Source organism: Urocitellus parryii, chromosome 16 (genome assembly GCF_045843805.1).
Source record: "Urocitellus parryii isolate mUroPar1 chromosome 16, mUroPar1.hap1, whole genome shotgun sequence".
Taxonomy (NCBI): Eukaryota; Metazoa; Chordata; class Mammalia; order Rodentia; family Sciuridae; genus Urocitellus; species Urocitellus parryii.
Window position 1 is genome coordinate 18,763,385 of NC_135546.1, and position 17,493 is coordinate 18,780,877.

Sequence of the window (17,493 nt, forward strand, 5' to 3'; positions counted from 1 at the left end):
AGGAAGCATCGTGGAGAATGGAAATGATTCATAGATGACTGAAATCCTGAGCTATGTACCTTCCCAGCTGTGCACATTATGCCTGGCACAACATAATCCAGGAGATCATGAGACATAACACAAGCTCTCTGACATCAAGGAGGTAATCTGAGAAACACCCCTCAAACAAGGGTCTACGGAGTGATACTTCCAGCTTGGTCCACAGGTGCCCTATTGTACTGGGCACTCATGTCCTTTATGCACTGAAGAAGTCAAGCTGCCTCCTAGAGTGGGCATTCTGGGTGGAAGGATATGTAAATCACAGGGAATCTAACACAGATTTCTGAAATAGGTTACATTTGAAGAATTCACATATGGTAAGAAGAAGGAAAAGCCAAGTGAGGAGATGAGAAAAAACAGATCACACGTGAAAAAGAAATTTTCAAAAAAAAAATCACAAGTTTTGTTTCTTAGAGCTGATAGTAAAGACTACCTCTAGTATCTGGATCCAGGAAGGAGTCATGTTAGATATGGTGCTGTCACTAAGTCAGGGGAGGCTGTGTGATACATGCGCCATCATCTGTGTTACAACCATCTAGTGAGGACTGCTCAGGCAGTGGACACGAGCTGGTGGTCAGGACAGAAGTAGAGAGAATTACAGGAGAAGGACACCCCGCTGCAAGTTAGGGTTATTTGGACCCTCTTGGTGGGCACATTCCAGGGTGAAAGTGAGAGGAAGAAACATCTCTTCTCCCATACACAGTGTGAGCACCACCCTGTTCATAAGGGGTGAGGAAATAGGATCTGTCACCCCTAACAACACATGTGCAGATTTACAGCTTGGGGTTGTCCTCATCTCACAGCTCAGCTTCACCACTACTGCCAACCCTCCCCATGTCCTCTTTGTATAAACTAACAGACAAAAGGGAGATGGAGAATTGAGACTGGTCTTGCTTCAAGCAAGTAGGATTGGGACTGAAGTCAGCCTCGGCAGAAACCTCTTACTTGTGCCTCTTTGTGTGCTGGGAATCTATGAACAGCACTAGGGAGAAATGACTGACACCTCAGAGAGGGCGACACCATCACCCAGCCCCTCTGCTGCAAGACACACCCCCCAGTAACATGATGAGCAAACCCTGGGCAAGACTTGACTGAATGGCAGCTCTTTATGAGAAGTAGATATGAGAACCATGGGTTGCTTTTGTAAATTTTCAGGGTTTGAAAATACAGCTCAGGTTTCACACTTACATCTATGATATTTATATTACTATTATTTTAAATTTCTCCTGAAAAGTGGAACTAGAAGAGAAATTGTTCTTTAAAGTCAAGAAAGAAGAAGCCCCAGAGGTGTTTCTCTGTGGGCACAAGTGCATGGAGTACTGCATACAGGGCATAGGTTAAGGGCGTCTGAGTGACAGGCAACCCCCTATGCTAGGCATGTGAGTGGCAAACTGCTTACCCCATCAGCACAGCTCTGGGCACGAGGCCATGTGTTGCACACCCACTCTTTGATTGTTCACTGCAAGGACAGTTAGGAGACATTGCATTGGTGGCTGTCTATATTTTGCTTAGGTGCTGCCTGAGTACATATACATGGTAACTGCACAATAAAATCAGGCCTGGTTCCTGATTGGTCTCTGGAGGACTTGATTAGAGACCCCACAGCCACACTCTCCTCTACCATGTTCTGTGGAACTCCTCAAAGATGAGAGAGCCCATGCACTTCTCTGCAGACCCCAAGCTCTCATTAGTGAGAAATCCACACGATCCTGTAGAAGAGTCTTTTTCCCCTGACTGATATTGCAATGGAAGAGTCAAGTTCAGCTTTCAGCTTTCCTGCTTTATCTTGCTCTGTGTGTCTTAGGGTCACATTTATCTGTGCATGCTAATGACATGAAAAATTGAATTTGGAAAAAAAATCTGAAAGTGACCAGGGCAGGATAGGTTTCAAGTGTCCTGAATGTTCCTCTAAGCAAAATTGAATTTACACATTTCCATTATTAGATATTTCAAAAGGTTTTTAGTGATTAAAACAGAATGCACTAATACATAAAAATATTCTTCCAAGTTCTTGTGAATTATATTCACAAGCCTATAATTTGGCACCATGAATTGGAACTTACCAACACATTTATTTGATTTTCTAAAATATTTAATGTACTTCCTTCTGATCACAGTCCCTTGTTTGACACTTACTAATTGAAAATTCTTAACCATGTGAGATTCCATTCTATAAAATGAGGTTTTGAACATAGAACCTCATTTCCATCTAAAGTTTTCAAAATGTATAATTATTCAAACCATAATTGTTCTATGAGTTATGAAGATGACCAAAGCAAGATTATCAATCAAAATATTAAAACTTATTAATTCCCCGGTAATAAGTATAAAAATTAGTAGTGTTTAAAATCTCTACATGACATACCATATGTAAGTTATGTCCCATGAAGTTATTAAATTGAAAATTGAAGAAGTAAAACTGACATTCCCTGTAAGAAAAATTGACTCATTTTAGCAGGATCTCAAAGAAGCAAACATCTTTAGAAGACATTATCCTCCTTACACCATACAGAACATGGTCCTCTGGGCTCCAACAGTCCTAATGAGCTCAGAGGGCCATGTTGTGTATGGTGCAATGAGGATATTGTCTTCTAAAGATGTTTGCTTCTTTGAAAAGCAAAGAAGCTACTGGAAAAGCTCACTAGTAGACTGAATTTCCTCCTCCAATGCCTTTTTAGAACCCACACTAACTCTGCATCTGAGGACACAGAGATACTTTGTCACCTGAATAAGCTGAGCAGAGCACAAACACTTGTAAGTTTTATGGAAAGGATGTATTTAAGTTCTGTCTCTGCAGATTTCTAATTTTAATGTCTGTAGAAAAGCAAGAAGTTCCCACTGGAGAACCCAGAACTGTAGCTGCCCCAGTGGGACATGTCATCTCTCTCAATTTTATTGTCTTCTCTGATGGATAACAGCAATCCAAGAGATCTGGGCTTCAAACTCTTAAAGTTTCCTGGACACATCTGGAAAAGGATCTTGACTGAGATCATTTTCTCATGTTGATAAGGAAACTTAAATTACTCTAATTCTGGTCCTAAAATCAAATTAGTCCAAACCTGTTCCACAACTTATAATGCCTCTACTTTGATGTGAGGGACTCCTGGTACCCCCATAATTTCCCTGAAGCCCTGAAGTGTGTGATGGGCCCCTCTTTCCTAGTTTGTACATGGAGCACACCTTCTTGGGGGTAGTTATGGTTTGGTATGTCATCCTTTCCAAAGTGACAGTCCTGTGGCTCAAGTTCTAAGTGAAATATTAAAATTAAGAAAAGAAGAGGAAGAGCTATAAGTCACATGTTGCAGAAATCACAGGCAGATGGAATCTAGTCAGAGCCAAGGCAGAGTCCAAGCTGGAGTCCACTCTAAGAAACCTACATGATCAACTCCACCTTCTCTGAGAGAAAACCATGTAAAAAGCAGGCTTAGTCTCCTGGGTACTGTATATAAATATACATAAAAGCATTAAAGCGCTATATTAAAAAAGGATCCCGGTTATCTGGAGTCAAAAGAAAGGGAAGTCATTTCAAGCAGACCCACTTATGTTCCAGTTGTAGAAATCAGAAGATAGTCCTTGATAACTGCTATTATCAACATGTGAAGGGTAAGTACAAGCATGATAATGAATTAAACATTTGTTTTTTCTAGAGGTAATGGAAATTAGGACTAAATAGAAATATATAAAATGAAAACTAATATCCACAGACACAAATTCCACATGGATGGGATGAGGGAGGTTGGAAAACTGAAGAAGAAAGTCACAATAATTGCCAAAGCATGAGACCTCCAAAGCCACATGAGAGGGAAACATAAAACAGGAAAAGAGTGCAAGTCATTGAACAAGTATTTCAGCATATGAACAGTTAGGGAAGACACATCAAGGGTGGAGGAAAAGAATCCCCTCATGCAGCCCCCATCCTGGACCAGCCACATGAAAGTTTTGTGCCTTTGGTGAATTGGGCTCTGCCTTACTCCCTGGCATAGCCCATTAATCACCAACGTGCCACCTGGAATACTGTCCCTCGTATATACTCACTTCCTTGGAGGATTCTGAATGAGCCATGGCAGAGGGTTGGCCAGTACTCTCAACTTTGTGGAGCCATGAAGAGCTCTTTGGAGAGGTGGAGAATTGCAGAACACACCTTTGTTGTGATGTGGACATGCTGTGTAATTAGGTGTTGTTGAGTCTGATCTCTTTGTAACCATGACTTTTCATAGAGAGGAAAATAATTTCATCTCTAATTGTGAGGATTACGACAAAAACTACTGAACAAGTGGGATCCAACCAGTTCAAGAAGGCTCTCTGGGGAGCTGGGCATGGTGGTATTTGCCTGTAATCTCAGCAGCTTGGAAGGCTGAGGAAGGAGGGTCATGAGTTCAGAGCCAGCCTCAGGGAAAAAAATTTACTAAGCAGATCAGTGAGATCCAGTCTCTACATAAAATAGGGATAGGGATGTGGCTCAGGGGTAGAGTGCCCCTGAGTTCAATCTTCGTCATCATACCACCCCCAAAAAAGAAGAATGTCTGGGGAGTGAGTCTCAGGCTTTGGATTTATAAGAGCTTTCATGGAGGTTCTAAAGTGTAGAACTAGAATAGAATAAGTGTTATGGGCCAAGCTCTGGGGTGGATGTGCATGCATTTGGATCCAGGCTTTTATATATATTTACATAGATTATAGATATGATGTTGATCTATTGATGGAATATTTCCTACCCAAGGCAAGTATGTGCTTTAGTTAAAGTCTGAAATAGTAGATATATAATTTAATAATCTGCAGCTACATATTGAAAAATAACAGTCATCAGAAAATCATGTATGTGAAGCTAGATCATTTCATGACTCTTTAGAACATGTAGATCTATAAGTCAAGATAGTAAGAGAAACAATAAAACCGAAACATTCATGAACTTGGGATACCATTTAAAAATCTGAGGTGAATGTTGGTCCACAATCTGACTTCCATAACAAGACCCCTACAGCACAAAAATTAAAAATCAAGAATAAATAAAGGGGATAGACTCAAACTAAAAAGCTGCTTCTCAGCAAAAGAAACAATAATGTGAAGAAAGAACCTACAGATTTTATACAAATCACTTCAGTCAGATGGCAATCATTAATAATAGAGGCAACAATAAATGTTGGTGAGGATGTGGGTGAAAAGGAACACTCACACATTGCTCATGAGATTGACTCCAAATTGGTGCAACCACCATGGAAAGCAGTATGGAGACGCCTTGAAAAACCAGAATGGAAGCATCATTTGACCCAGCTATCCCTCTCTTTGGACTATACCCAAAGGACTTAAAAACAGCATACTACAGGGAAACAGCTGCACCAATGTTTATAGCAGCACAATTCACAATAGATAAACCATAGAACCAACCTATGTTTCCTTCAACAGATGAATGGATAAATAAAATGTGATATATATATATAATTCTCCCCACCAATGGAATATTACTTAGCTTTAAAGATGAATGAAACTATGCCATTTGGTGGTAAAATATAGAGGTGCAGAATACCATGCTAAGTGAAATAAGCCGCCACCCCCCCACACAAACACAAAGACAAAATGTTCTCTCCAATAACTGTATGCTAATTCACAATGGGGGTGGGCAAGATTAGTTGTTTTGATTAAGTAGAGAGGAGTGCAGGGAGGGGAAGGAATATGGGGATAGAAATGATAGTAGAATGAAACAGACATTACATATAATACACAATATATAGAGATGCTAAAGCACTCAAAAAGGGAGGGGGAGAGAATAGAAATTCAGTGGATTAGACAAAGTTGGATTGAAGAAAAGAAAAAAGAAATAGGAATACAAATGACACTAGAATGAATCAGACACAAATTTTCAATGTTTTTATATAAATACACCACCAGGGAAGGTCCACACCATGTACACCTCAAGAATGGAATGCTATCTAAAATGAGTTTTACTCCATGTATAATATGTCAAAATTTGCTCTACTATCATGAATACCTAAAAAGAGTAAGAAATTTTAAAAATGACAAGGGAAAATTTGTATACCGAGAAGGTTTGTGAGTTAAAAACTCTTCAATGAATGGTAATGTCATTAAGGTTAAATAAAAGTATAAAAGAGTACCTTGAGCCCATACAAAACAAAATGGTAAATAGAGTTGCCCAAGTCAGTCTTCACAACTAGGTACAATCACAAAATTTTTGGTTTACAACTCTTTTCTATTTGTTTTACAAAGCAGCACAAGAACAATACTTACATACAAGTTGAGCAGAGAGGAAACATTACATAGCAGTGTTATGAATACTATGAATAGTGGTGTGGGCACTCAAAGAAAGCATTCTCAACTTCCTCCCCCATGCAAAAAAAAATCATGCAGTTGAAAGATACACTACTTACTGATTAGATAACACATACATGTGTTTGTGACATTCAGTATGTGGGCAGCTGCTCAACCTGGCAGGTCAGATCCAATAGATAAGGAAGACACTCTCTTCACACAAGACAGTGTTTCCTTGAGTAATACTATGAAAACAAGAGAGAAAGCAAAAGTAACAGACACAGGCAACTGTATTGCCAGACTAGGAAAACCCAACCACTGAACCTATGTACTGGGGAGTACAAAGAGCTGTTCAGGGTCCTGACTGGGAAGTGCTGGGCAGAGTATCCTCTCCACAGGTGAGAGTGTGAAGTCTTGTTCTAAATTGTATTGAAAGTGAGGCCAAATAAGTACAAGTTAGAACAAAGAAAACGCCATTCTAACATCTTGCATGACCTGGTGATCCCCTGAAGGACAATGAGTCCTCCCAAGAACAGGTCAGATATTAGAGGAGGGAGTGATAGCCTTGAGATGACTAAATAAATTGGGATTCCAATGAGTGAGCCACCCAGCCAGATGCATTGAGAAATCAGCATTCTTTATCAGTTTCATTAAGGATTGCAGACATCATTCAATCAAGAAAAGGGAAGATCTTTAGTATTTTCCTTAGACCTCTAGGACTGAATTTCCCTCCTGGCCTTATAAATAGTTTAAACTTTCATATGTAAAATGAAGCCAGTTTTCTGCATAAAATAATGTGGAGATAAGCATGAAACCTAGATATTTACCCTTTGGAATGAAGAATGGTGTGAATATTATTCTCCTAGAACTTATCATTATATTTCAATATTTATTTTCCCAAATAAAGTTAAATGAAATATTGGTGGGTGGTGTTTTGTTGACCCAAAAGGCTCACATATGAAGAGAATATTGTGTTTTTACTTTTTAAACAGGATGAGAGTCTAGAGGTTTATTTCAATCAAAATTGTGTTTCTCTCTCTGTGGTGTCATGGGCTCTTGGAGCTATAAGATCTGAGGAGGGACAGGATTAGTTTATAGTATCTTATAATTACTGGGTTGCAGAGGGTTCTGGGAGACCATGACACATGCTATCTATCGTATAATCCAATAAGTATAACCAACATTACATTGTAAGTTATTAAGTAGAACCAAAGGGACTACAAAATCAAAATATATAATGAAATAAAAAATGTGGGGGCATAAATGCTCCTACAGTATGTCTTTTTCTTTTTACAGTCATCATTTTACATGTTTTTAGCTACACTTTTTTACTGGGTATCCAAAACTAAAGAGGTGGTCCCAAATTGTGATGATTTTCCTATACTAGATGCGAGTATAGTCACCTCAGTGATGAAAGTCATAGAATTCATGAGGAACTGCATGGTTTCTTCAGTCCAAGAGTCAGGATGGGCCTATGGACCATGTGGATTCCCCAGGAAACATTAAGACTATTTCCCCCTTCAGCAACCCTCCTTTATTGCCTGAATACGCACGTTGGCTCCTAGTCTCTTGGGTCTTTCTCCTCTCCCTGATTGGGAGCTTGTAAAACTCTCCGGAGTTGTAGATCCCTTAGGGTGTACTGCTATTCTACAAGGTGAAATGTTAAACTCATAATTCAAACTAGGGATATCTGGGCATTATTTAATATCCCTAGGTCCTTCTTATAACTGTCTTATTTTCCCATAATTACAAACAAGAGAGTATATAATTTACATAAATAATATTCTCCAAATAATACTTGATTAAACATATGAAATAATTAATGGAGATGTTATAGCATTATTTACCCAATAGAATGTTTTACTATTGCATTGATCCATTAGCAAAGAGAATAGTGGGAGATGTGTGACCTATTAACATCATTAAATGCATGACAAGGTTAACATTAAGAAATTCACACTTTATTTAGCAACAAATTGCATCTGTAATGAAATATAAGTAAAAACGCTCTGTAAAACTTGCATGGTGGACCATGCTTTGACCCTAGGGATGTGAGAAGCTTTGCAAGTTCAAAGTCAGGCTCCATAACTTAGTGAGGACCTATGCAACTTAGCAAACCCTATCTCTAGATAAAAAAAGAACAAAATCTGAGGATGTGGTTTACTGATTCAGTGTCCCTAAGTTCAAGGGGCTCTGAAAATTTTAAATTTTAAATTTCATAAATCTTAAGAGACTTCTGAAATAATCAACTCTGAGTATTATTATTTCTCCAGTTGTGAAAAATGAGACTCTTTAGTAATTGTTGATTTATACTAAAATTGTATCCTTTTAGGGATGTACAATTCTATACTTGTATTTCCTTATTTCTACAATATCAGCTAAAGATGTTAAGAAAATTTTCAGCAAATGTCAAAAGCAATTACCCATTTTCTACATTTAAATGATTTAAATGATTTTTTCCCTCCTAGGTCCCAAGTACTTCAAGGGATGGGCTATAGATATGAAAGTTACTACCAACTTTATATTTGTCAAGGTGGTTTTGTAAATATTTTGCTGTTATCTAAGGTACATACTTTGGACAGAAGCTACTCCACATTTGCTACAGATATGAGGTCAGTAATTAAAAAATGTCAGAAATTTGAATAAAGTATTGGACACATTCTTTGGGTTTCTATATGATATAAATCCTCCAGTGTTTTAAAAATGTTTGATCAATGGCCAAAAGCTTTGCAAAAATTTTTCCGTACATCCTCTCACTCGTATGAATTCTGAGGTGCTGAGTATGGTGTGAACAACTATTGGAGACTCTGTCACCTATTTTACATTTATATGATTTCTGTGCTATCATATCTCTGGTGTGAAATAGTGTTGAACTACTGTGAAATAAGGGTTGATTCATCCTTAAAGACACTGATGCAATGTTTTCATTGTAAAGCTTCTCTCCAGTATAAAATCTATAATGTTTAGTAAGGTGTGATCTTCAATATTAAAAGCTTTGCCATTCTTCACATTTATAGGACTTCTCTCTAGTATGGGTTCTCTGGTGTCGAGTAAGTGATGATTGTTGATTAAAATCTTTGCCACATTCTCTACATTTGTAGGGCTTCTCTCCAGTGTGGATTCGCTGGTGCTGAGTGAGGGATGATTTTTGACTGAAACTCTTGCCACACACTGTACATTTGTAGGGCTTCTCTCCAGTATGAATCCTGTTGTGGTAATAGAGATGTGAGTTTGCATTAAAACTTTTGCCACACACTTTACATTTGTAGGGCCTCTCTCCAGTATGAATACTTTTGTGCCAATTACGCTGTGAGATGCTATTAAAAGCTTTGCCACATTCTTTACAGCTGTAGGGCTTCTCTCCAGTGTGGATTCGCTGGTGCTGAATAAGTGATGATTTTTGACTGAAACTCTTGCCGCACAATTTACATTTGTAGGGCTTCTCTCCAGTATGAATCCTTTTGTGACAATTAAGCTGTGAGATGCTCTTAAAAGCTTTGCCACATTCTTTACAGCTGTAGGGCTTCTCTCCAGTGTGGATTCGCTGGTGGTGAGTAAGTGATGATATGTGATTAAAACAATTGCCACACTCTTTACACTTGTAGGGCTTCTCTCCAGTGTGGATTCGCTGGTGCTGAGTAAGTGATGATTTTTGACTGAAACTCTTGCCACACACTTTACATTTGTAGGGTTTCTCTCCAGTATGAATCCTGTTGTGGCGATCAAGATTTGAGTTTGTATTAAAACTCTTGCCACACACTTTACATTTGTAGGGCTTCTCTCCAGTATGAATTCTGTGGTAATTTTTAAGGCTTAATTTTTGACTGAATCCTTTGCAAAATTGTTTACATATGTAGGGCATCATTCCAGGGTGTGTCCATTGGTGACAAATAAGATTGGAGCTTTCATTAGAAGTTTTGTCACATTCTTTGCATTTGCATGGCATATCTTCTGTATGAACACTGTGATGTTGAGTAAAGTTTTTGAGTGCATTGCATTCTTCACATTGGTAGGTCTTCTCTGCAGAATAAATTTTTTAGTGTTGAGTAAGGGTTGAAAAACTTTTTAAGTCTTTCTCACACTTTTTACATTTACAGGTCTTTCCTTCAGTACAAATCCTCTGATACTTAACAAGTTGTAACTTTTCACTAAAAGTTTTTCCACATTCTTTAAATTTGTAGAATTTATTACTGTCATAGTATCTGCTGTGTTTAAAAAATATATCAAAGCATTTGCCTGCTCAATATCTTCTATACTTATCAGGCTCTCTTTCTCCATAAATTCTCTTATATTAAGCAAGCTCTGCACTGTGGTTAAGAGCCCTTTCACATATCTTACACTTGCAGGTTTTGTCTTTGCTATGAATATTTTAATAAATACTAGTTTTTGATCACTGAAGCAAGACTTTCCTACATTTTTCATCTTGGTAAATTTCCTTTAGAAAAAATTAGGATTTTCCTCTATAGTCATAATTTTTATCACCAATGTAAATATACTGGTCATTACTCAGGGTAGAGACATGGCTTATTGTGTTACTTATAGCATTATCTATATAGTGCACTTTCCAGAAATCTGTATCAGAATTGTCATTGAGCAATAGTGGGGAAGTAGAAATTTTTCTACAATTTTTAGTATTTTGTCCATTTGGGCACAAGGAGAAATTCATCTTTTGTTTCAGAAAAATGGACATTTTATAAAGAAACTCCCAAAAGGTTCACTTTTAGAAATATCTTTTCTGTGCAAATGTTTGACTGGAATTTTAACTCAGTGCTACTTTTATAATTGGCCAAGATAAAAACTGATGCATGGACTAGATTTCAAATTTTCCACTTTGCCTTTCAGTTAAAAATGGCTATGGATTTATTCTTAAAATACATATATAACTCCTCACAATAATTGGAATACATTGAATTTTTGTTTCAGATATAAATTGTCCCTGGTGTCTTTTGACCATAAAATTTTTATCATAAATAGGGACTACTGATTGATTTTGTCTATTATAGTACAATTTTTGAAATTTACTCTCACCTATAACCCTAAAGAAAGATATAGAAGAAGACCTTAGAAGATGGAAAACTATACCCTGCTCATGGATAGGCAGAACTAACATCATCAAAATGGCGATGTTACCAAAAGTTCTCTATAAGTTCAATGCAATGCCAATCAAAATCCCAACAGCATTTCTTGTAGAAATAGATAAAAGTATCATGAAATTCATATGGAATAATAAAAGACCCAGAATAGCAAAAACAATTCTAAGCAGGATGTGTGAATCAGGCGGTATAGCGATACCAGACTTCAAACTATACTACAGAGCAATAGTAACAAAAACAGCATGGTACTGGTACCAAAACAGGCAGGTGGACCAATGGTACAGAATAGAGGACACAGTAACCAATCCACAAAACTACAACTATCTTATATTTGATAAAGGGGCTAAAAGCATGCAATGGAGGAAAGATAGCATCTTCAACAAATGGTGCTGGGAAAACTGGAAATCCATTTGCATCAAAATGAATCTGAATCCCTATCTCTCGCCATGCACGAAAGTTAACTCAAAATGGATCAAGGAGCTTGATATTAAATCAGAGACACGGCATCTGATAGAAGAAAAAGTTGGTTATGATCTACATACTGTGGGATCAGGCTCCAAATTCCTCAATAGGACACCCATAGCGCAAGAGTTAACAACTAGAATCAACAAATGGGACTTACTCAAACTAAAAAGTTTTTTTTTCAGCAAAAGAAACAACAAGAGAGATAAACAGGGAGCCTACATCCTGGGAACAAATCTTTACTCCACACACTTCAAATAGAGCCCTAATAACCAGAATATACAAAGAACTCAAAAAATTAGACAATAAGATAACAAATAACCCAATCAATAAATGGGCCAAGGACCTGAACAGACACTTCTCAGAGGAGGACATACAATCAATCAATAAGTACATGAAAAAATGCTCACCATCGCTAGCAGTCAGAGAAATGCAAATCAAAACTACCCTAAGATACCATCTCACTCCAGTAAGATTGGCAGCCATTAGGAAGTCAAACAACAATAAGTGCTGGAGAGGATGCGGGGAAAAGGGCACTCTTGTTCATTGCTGGTGGGACTGCAAATTGGTGCAGCCAATTTGGAAAGCAGTATGGAGATTTCTTGGAAAGCTGGGAATGGAACCACCATTTGACCCAGCTATTCCCCTTCTCGGTCTATTCCCTAAAGACCTAAAAAGAGCATGCTACAGGGACACTGCTACATCGATGTTCATAGCAGCTCAATTCACGATAGCAAGATTGTGGAATCAGCCTAGATGCCCTTCAATAGATGAATGGATAAAAAAATGTGGCATTTATACACAATGGAGTATTACTCTGCATTAAAAAATGACAAAATCATAGAATTTGGAGGGAAATGGATGGCATTAGAGCAGATTATGCTAAGTGAAGCTAGTCAATCTTTAAAAAACAAATACCAAATGACTCCTTTGATATAAGGGGAGTAAACAAGGACAGGGTAGGGACGAAGAGCTTGAAAAGAAGATTTACATTAACAGGGATGAGAGGTGGGAGGGAAAGGAAATGAGAAGGGAAATTGAATGGAAATGGAAGCCGATCCTCAGGGTTATACAAAATGACATATAAGAGGAAAGGAGGGGTAAGACAAGATAATACAAATGGAATAAATGATTTACAGTAGAAGGGGTAGAGAGAGAAAAGGGGAGGGGAGGGGGGATAGTAGAGAATAGGACAGACAGCAGAATACATCAGACACTAGAAAGGCAATATGTCAATCAATGGAAGGGTAACTGATGTGATACAGCAATCTGTATATGGGGTAAATTTGGGAGTTCATAACCCACTTGAATCAAACAGTGAAATATGATGTATTAAGAACTATGTAATGTTTTGAACGACCAACAATAAAAAAAAACCAAACTTATTTAAAATGAAAAAAAAAAGAAATTTACTCTCACCTATATTTTCCCATTGTTTTCTTGGTTGTAAATAGTCAAAGTCACACTTTCCATATGTTCCCTCTCTCTCGTTTATTCCCTGCGCTGGTAAAATTTCTCGAGGATGATGAGAAGTCATGGCTGAAATAAAAATAACAAACATGTTTACTTACTGTACTGGGCTGAGTATATTTTGCAGACCTAAGAAATTACAGCCAAAAATAACATCAGCAGGGGAGTGGATTATTAAATCCAGTCTATCATTACTGTAGAAATATATAAATCAAATAAAAATACACACAGAAAATTACTTTGAAAATTTTCCTAATCATCTTTGTGTTCACACTATCCAAGATGAGTACGTTACTATGGAGAGTAATATAGTAGAGAAAAAATACATTCTGTTACACAAAGATTTTCCTCCTTCAGAATATATTTTCAAAATCAACTTTCTTCTGTTTCATTAAAAAATAAAAATATGAAACATGTGAATATTTGGGAACTGTTCAAAAAGGGGTTCCTGCTTACCAACAGAAAAAAACAGAATAAAAATTAGTGAAGAATTGTTAATAGTAATAAGCAGAAATGTATGTTTAAAGACTTTCTTTAGAAAATGTCTGAAAGTGTCAGGGGTGGTTGTACATAGCAACATAGGAGATTGAGCTAGAGCATGAAAATTTGAAGGCCAGACAAAGTAAAAAATGTAAAGTGCTAAATCGCCCTTAATTTCTCTTTCCAGTATTAATAAACACATCTCAGAAAATAGGAAAAATGAAACATCCAAGCAGCTCAGTTTTCTCCAAGTTGTAAAGACTCAAAGTAGGTTTTAATCCAAGTTTAAAAATTCAGGATACTGAGAGCATCCAAGAGAAAAAGATGGGTCACCTAGAAATGTGTAACTATATAATTGTGAAATCCTTAGTCGAATCTTCACAACACAGGAAGGAATTCATTCTATCTATATTCAAGGGATGAAAGAATAAAATTATCAACCAAGACATTATATTCACAGCTACTACCTTTCAAAAGAGAAGGAAAATGAAGTCTTTAAACATATAAAAATATACACACTATTCATCAACACTGGATCTATTCTCCAAAAAGTACTAAAGGTAATCCTTCATAATAAAATGTAAGTGCACACCATCATAAGTCATATGAAATTTTAAACATTTCTTGGCAAAAACAATTCTATTTTATTGTAATGATGGGTCTCCAAACATGTACTTTTGCAATAGAATTTGAAAGAAAAAAGCATAACAACAATACTGTTAATAGGCATATATACCTGTAACAAAATATAATCTTAAAAGGACACATAAATATATTCAGTTTTTAATAAAGTGAAGTCAAGTTGATACTCATACAAAGTATGAGTAGGAGATTCTTCATTTTTAGAGTTTTTTGTTGGCAACTGCAAGATTACAAAATTCTGATCAAAACAAAACTTGGATATCTGAATTAACTCTAAATATTGCAATTGTAGGTAGTCTACAGGATACTCGAAATCTAAGAACACACACATACTGAAAGCAAAAGGATATAATAATGACACATACAAAAGTGATTGAACAAAACCTGGGCTGTCTAAATTATAGTACACAAAACATAGTTTAAGACAGTTATAGGACATAGAAGACGTTTTAAATTTAAAAAAAAAAACTTTGAAAAGAGGCAAAAGAGAGAAAAGGACCCTTTCCCTAGGTTCTGAATTAAGAGTAAATACATTCGCTACGTACTTCATACTTCCCAAACACACAAAGAAAACACTGAGAGGGTTGAATGAAAACAAAGAATCACCGTCATACTAAGAGACATCAATCCCCACTTACTGAAAAGGGAAATACAGTGAAGGAAAATGGTAATTGCAAAGCATAAGACTTTGAAAATATTTTGAAACTACTATAGACTTATAGAATCCCTGTTCTTAATCACAAGTGGGATATTATGCTGGTTAGATCAATTTTATATATTAAAACAAAGGTTAATAAATATTTGCATGATAGTTATTTTGTAACCAACATGGAATAAATATTTGAAGTCAAAAGTGGTAGGGATTTTCAAAAATCCCTAAATATGTGTCAGTTGATTGAACACTCTTCGGCATGATGTTGTTCAAAATTGAAAGATTAAATTTAAAGATGTTTATACTACTTAAAGTAAACTAGAGGCTCCATGTAATATTCATCAACCTCCTATTGTTAAATTTTTTTGCAGAGAAATCTGTCCTTTAAATTGTATGAATATCCCCCAAAATACAAATAAGATCATTTCCCTGCTAAAAAAATATACTAAAAGTTATAGCATTTAGTTGTAAATGCAAACATGGAGTCAGGTAGAGGGAGTTCTTAGTGAGTGTGGCAATAAGCCCTCACATCAATAGCAAATTAAAAACATTGCACACCAGTGTTGTTAGATTGTTATTCAACAGAGCCATCATGGGGGACACAAACCAAATATCCCTTGAAAGAATGATGAGCCATATTGGAATATAGAAACTACAGAACTTTGAAGTCAAAGAATTTATTCTAATTATATATTTTACAAAATGTATGTATACTAGGTTAACTGAAATGTCACAGAAAGAATACTGCAGAATTCTACGAACATGACATCTCTAAACTAAAAAAGAACTTTCTGAACAAAAGAGAATAGTTATGTGATGAGGAGACAGAAATGAGCCCTCACTTCCTAGGCATTGTGGTTGTTTTTTTTTTTTTTTGAGATGTAAACTTTGTAGAGATATATTGCATAACAATTTGAATTAATGTTACTGAACTGTATATTTACAATATTGGAGACAGTAAGTTTTACTTTGTGGATTTGATCACACTGAAAATTAATAGATGAAGAGAATTGCAACATTTATCAAAGCTACATTTCAAACAATGTGGTCTTTATCCTTGAAATAAGAATATGCTCATCAATATACAAATGATGAGCATGCATCTAATCTCAGCTACTAGGAAGTCTGAGGCCGGCGAATTGCAAATTCAAGACATCCTCAATAACTTAGTGAGAACCTCTCTCCAAATATGAGTGGAAAGGAGCTTGGGGTGTAGTTCAGCATGAGAGTATCACTGCCGTCAATCCCCAATACAATTACACATAGAAAACTTCAATTTCTACGTACATGGGCAGAATGAAAAGCCAATCAAGATAAAATACAAAAGTCATGGACAAAAGAGGCTTAATATTTATACAAGCAAAAGCACATATAATATTTTTGGCAATACAAACAAGAATCATACATATCTTAGTTTGTGAAGCAATTAATTGATATGAGGAAACCCAGTCTATAACATGGAACCTACTGTACACAATTAAAAAAGAGGAAAAACAACCAAATTGTAAATATGCACAGATGTATTATTTTACATATCCTCTAACTCAAATTAAACTTACACCATCTCTCAAAACAGCAGTCTTTGTCCAACTTGACATTCATTCCATGTCAGATAATTTCACAGAAAATCCATTACACATATCAGAAAGAACACTGATAAGAAAATTTTAGTGAAAAAAATGTACAAATAAGATTAGAGACACTGACTTATGATAGTAATGTATTACAATGGGTGGACCTAGAGGTCTCCAGAAATGTGCAAAACTTTCCTGCAAATAATGGAAGAAGGGCTGGAGTTGTAGAGTAGTGTTAGAGAGCTTCCTAGCATGTGTGAGGCCCTGGGTTCAATTCTCAGCACCATATATGGATAAACAGGAAATTCATTAACAACTAAAAATATTTTTTAAATTTTGGAAGAGCTGTCAGATAACATGAACACTCACAAGGCAAGGGGAGTGTTTTGTTGTTAATTTGAATGTATGGAGACATTACTGGAGGAAAAGGAGGATACTACATAATTTTAAAGCACAAAACACAGGACAGGTTTTTCTATGATAACAAGAGAAAGAATTCAAAGCTTCTCAAAAATATTTTCTGCTGGATAATGTCTCAATGTACCTTTTTGAATTTAGGCTTCCTCCTCTACCTCAACTATGTCCTCTGCTATATGTGGGCCACAGGATTTGACATCACTGCATTTCTCTAAGTCAACCATATGTCAAGTGAAAGATATATATCATGCCACCAAAGGAAAACATTAAGGATGAAAGGAAACATCATTAACATTTTCTTTTCGGCACCAAGAACTACCCCATCTTTCTTATTGAAAGCATAAATCTGCAACACATTCTTGTGGAGAAGTTCCCAAAAGATATACTTCAAGGGAAGAAAACT